Source organism: Coccinella septempunctata, chromosome 2, assembly GCF_907165205.1.
Source record: "Coccinella septempunctata chromosome 2, icCocSept1.1, whole genome shotgun sequence".
Classification (NCBI taxonomy): domain Eukaryota; kingdom Metazoa; phylum Arthropoda; class Insecta; order Coleoptera; family Coccinellidae; genus Coccinella; species Coccinella septempunctata.
In genome coordinates, this window is record NC_058190.1 from 18,664,212 (window position 1) to 18,669,431 (window position 5,220).

The following is a 5,220-nucleotide window of genomic DNA, read 5'->3' on the forward strand; positions in this document are numbered from 1 at the left end:
ATATCAATTCCTCGAAAACTGTTGGATCAATTCGAACCAAATCTTGAAATTTTACACAGTTTTCGAATTGAGATGCACATGTTGAATTTCAGTTCGATAGTTCAGATAGGAATTGAGATTTCAGTGGTCAATTCGGCAAAGTGTGATATCAATTCCTCGAATACTGTTGGATCAATTCGAACCAAATCTTGAAACTGCACATAGTTTTCGGATTGAGATGCACATGTTGAATTTCAGTTCGATAGCTCAGATAAAAATTGAGATTTCAGTGGTCAATTCGGCAAAGTGTGATATCAGTTCCTTGAAAACTGTTGGATCAATTCGAACCAAATTTTGAAACTGCACATAGTTTTCGAAATGAGATGCACATGTTGAATTTCAGTTCGATAGTTCAGATAGGAATTGAGATTTCAGTGGTCAATTCGGCAAAGTGTGATATCAATTCCTCGAAAACTGTTGGATCAATTCGAACCAAATCTTGAAATTTTACACAGTTTTCGAATTGAGATGCACATGTTGAATTTCAGTTCGATAGTTCAGATAGGAATTGAGATTTCAGTGGTCAATTCGGCAAAGTGTGATATCAATTCCTCGAAAACTGTTGGATCAATTCGAACCAAATCTTGAAACTGCACATAGTTTTCGGATTGAGATGCACATGTTGAATTTCAGTTCGATAGTTCAGATAGGAATTGAGATTTCAGTGGTCAATTCGGCAAAGTGTGATATCAATTCCTCGAAAACTGTTGGATCAATACGAACCAAATCTTGAAACTGCACATAGTTTTCGGATTGAGATGCACATGTTGAATTTCAGTTCGATAGCTCAGATAGAAATTGAGATTTCAGTGGTCAATTCGGCAAAGTGTGATATCAGTTCCTTGAAAACTGTTGGATCAATTCGAACCAAATTTTGAAACTGCACATAGTTTTCGAAATGAGATGCACATGTTGAATTTCAGTTCGACAGTTCAGATAGGAATTGAGATTTGAGTGTGATATCAATTCCTCGAAAACTCTTGGATCAATTCGAACCATATCTTGGAACTGCACATAGTTTTCGAATTGAGATGCACATATGGAATTTCAGTTCGATAGTTCTGATAGGAATTGAGATTTCAGTGGACGATTCGACATAGTATCATTTGAATTCCTAAGGAACTATTGGATCAATTCGACCCAAATCTCGAAACTGTACACAGTTCTCGAATTGAGATGCACATGATGAATTTCAGTTCGATAGTTCAGATAGGAATTGAGATTTCAGTGGTCAATTCGGCAAAGTGTGATATCAATTCCTCGAAAACTGTTGGATCAATTCGAACAAAATCTTGAAACTGCACATAGTTTTCTGATTGAGATGCACATGTTGAATTTCAGTTCGATAGTTTAGATAGGAATTGAGATTTCAGTGGTCAATTCGGCAAAGTGTCATATCAATTCCTCGAAAACTGTTGGATCAATTCGAACCAAATCTTGAAATTTTACACAGTTTTCGAATTGAGATACACATGTTGAATTTCAGTTCGATAGTTCAGATAGGAATTGAGATTTCAGTGGTCAATTCGGCAAAGTGTGATATCAATTCTTCGAAAACTGTTGGATCAATTCGAACCACTTCTTGAAACTGCACATAGTTTTCGGATTGAGATGCACATGTTCAATTTCAGTTTGATAGTTCAGATAGGAATTGAGATTTCAGTGGTCTATTCGGCAAAGTGTGATATCAATTCCTCGGAAACTGTTGGATCAATTCGAACCATATCTTGAAACTGCACATGGTTTTCGAATTGAGATGCACATGTTGAATTTTTAGTTCGATAGTTCAGATAGGAATTGAGATTTCAGTGGTCAATTCGGCAAAGTGTGATATCAATTCCTCGAAAACTGTTGGATCAATTCGAACCAAATCTTGGAACTGCACATAGTTTTCGAAATGAGATGCACATGTTGAATTTCAGATCGATAGTTCTGATAGGAATGGAGATTTCAGTAGTCGATTCGACAAAATATCATTTCAATTCCTAAGGAACTATTAGATCAATTCGAACCAAATCTAGAAACTACACATAGTTTTCGAATTGAGATGCACATGTTGAATTTCAGTTTGATAGTTTAGATAGGAATTGAGATTTCAGTGGTCAATTCGGCAAAGTGTGATATCAATTCCTCGAAAACTGTTGGATCAATTCGAAACAAATCTTGAAATTTAACACAGTTTGCGAATTGAGATGCACATGTTGAATTTCAGTTCGATAGTTCAGATAGGAATTGAGATTTCAGCGGTCAATTCGGCAAAGTGTGATATCAATTCCTCGAAAACTGTTGGATCAATTCGAACAAAATCTTGAAACTGCACATAGTTTTCGGATTGAGATGCACATGTTGAATTTCAGTTCGATAGTTTAGATAGGAATTGAGATTTCAGTGTTCAATTCGGCAAAGTGTGATATCAATTCCTCGAAAACTGTTGAATCAATTCGAACCAAATCTTGAAATTTTACACAGTTTTCGAATTGAGATACACATGTTGAATTTCAGTTCGATAGTTCAGATAGGAATTGAGATTTTAGTGGTCAATTCGGCAAAGTGTGATATCAATTCCTCGAAAACTGTTGGATCAATTCGAACCAAATTTTGAAACTGCACATAGTTTTCGAAATGAGATGCACATGTTTAATTTCAGTTCGATAGTTCAGATAGGAATTGAGATTTAAGTGTGATATCAATTCCTCGAAAACTGTTGGATCAATTCGAACCAAATTTTGAAACTGCACATAGTTTTCGAAATGAGATGCACATGTTGAATTTCAGTTCGATAGTTCAGATAGGAATTGAGATTTCAGTGGTCAATTCGGCAAAGTGTGATATCAATTCCTCGGAAACTGTTGTATCAATTCGAACCATATCTTGAAACTGCACATGGTTTTCGAATTGAGATGCACATGTTGAATTTCAGTTCGATAGTTCAGATAGGAATTGAGATTTGAGTGTGATATCAATTCCTCGAAAACTGTTGGATCAATTCGAACCAAATCTTGGAACTGCACATAGTTTTCGAATTGAGATGCACATATGGAATTTCAGTTCGATAGTTCTGATAGGAATTGAGATTTCAGTGGACGATTCGACATAGTATCATTTGAATGCCTAAGGAACTATTGGATCAATTCGACCCAAATCTCGAAACTGTACACAGTTCTCGAATTGAGATGCACATGATGAATTTCAGTTCGATAGTTCAGATAGGAATTGAGATTTCAGTGGTCAATTCGGCAAAGTGTGATATCAATTCCTCGAAAACTGTTGGATCAATTCGAACAAAATCTTGAAACTGCACATAGTTTTCGGATTGAGATGCACATGTTGAATTCCAGTTCGATAGTTTAGATAGGAATTGAGTTTTCAGTGTTCAATTCGGCAAAGTGTGATATCAATTCCTCGAAAACTGTTGGATCAATTCGAACCAAATCTTGAAATTTTACACAGTTTTCGAATTGAGATTCACATGTTGAATTTCAGTTCGATAGTTCAGATAGGAATTGAGATTTCAGTGGTCAATTCGGCAAAGTGTGATATCAATTCTTCGAAAACTGTTGGATCAATTCGAACCAAATCTTGAAACTGCACATAGTTTTCGGATTGAGATGCACATGTTGAATTCCAGTTCGATAGTTTAGATAGGAATTGAGTTTTCAGTGTTCAATTCGGCAAAGTGTGATATCAATTCCTCGAAAACTGTTGGATCAATTCGAACCAAATCTTGAAATTTTACACAGTTTTCGAATTGAGATACACATGTTGAATTTCAGTTCGATAGTTCAGATAGGAATTGAGATTTCAGTGGTCAATTCGGCAAAGTGTGATATCAATTCTTCGAAAACTGTTGGATCAATTCGAACCAAATCTTGAAACTGCACATAGTTTTCGGATTGAGATGCACATGTTCAATTTCAGTTTGATAGTTCAGATAGGAATTGAGATTTCAGTGGTCTATTCGGCAAAGTGTGATATCAATTCCTCGGAAACTGTTGGATCAATTCGAACCATATCTTGAAACTGCACATGGTTTTCGAATTGAGATGCACATGTTGAATTTTTAGTTCGATAGTTCAGATAGGAATTGAGATTTCAGTGGTCAATTCGGCAAAGTGTGATATCAATTCCTCGAAAACTGTTGGATCAATTCGAACCAAATCTTGGAACTGCACATAGTTTTCGAAATGAGATGCACATGTTGAATTTCAGATCGATAGTTCTGATAGGAATGGAGATTTCAGTAGTCGATTCGACAAAATATCATTTCAATTCCTAAGGAACTATTAGATCAATTCGAACCAAATCTAGAAACTACACATAGTTTTCGAATTGAGATGCACATGTTGAATTTCAGTTTGATAGTTTAGATAGGAATTGAGATTTCAGTGTTCAATTCGGCAAAGTGTGATATCAATTCCTCGAAAACTGTTGGATCAATTCGAACCAAATCTTGAAATTTTACACAGTTTTCGAATTGAGATACACATGTTGAATTTCAGTTCGATAGTTCAGATAGGAATTGAGATTTCAGTGGTCAATTCGGCAAAGTGTGATATCAATTCCTCGAAAACTGTTGGATCAATTCGAACCAAATTTTGAAACTGCACATAGTTTTCGAAATGAGATGCACATGTTTAATTTCAGTTCGATAGTTCAGATAGGAATTGAGATTTGAGTGTGATATCAATTCCTCGAAAACTGTTGGATCAATTCGAACCAAATTTTGAAACTGCACATAGTTTTCGAAATGAGATGCACATGTTGAATTTCAGTTCAATAGTTCAGATAGGAATTGAGATTTCAGTGGTCAATTCGGCAAAGTGTGATATCAATTCCTCGAAAACTGTTGGATCAATTCGAACCAAATCTTGAAATTTTACACAGTTTTCGAATTGAGATGCACATGTTGAATTTCAGTTCGATAGTTTAGATAGGAATTGAGATTTCAGTGTTCAATTCGGCAAAGTGTGATATCAATTCCTCGAAAACTGTTGGATCAATTCGAACAAAATCTTGAAACTGCACATAGTTTTCGGATTGAGATGCACATGTTGAATTTCAGTTCGATAGTTTAGATAGGAATTGAGATTTCAGTGTTCAATTCGGCAAAGTGTGATATCAATTCCTCGAAAACTGTTGGATCAATTCGAACCAAATCTTGAAATTTTACACAGTTTTCGA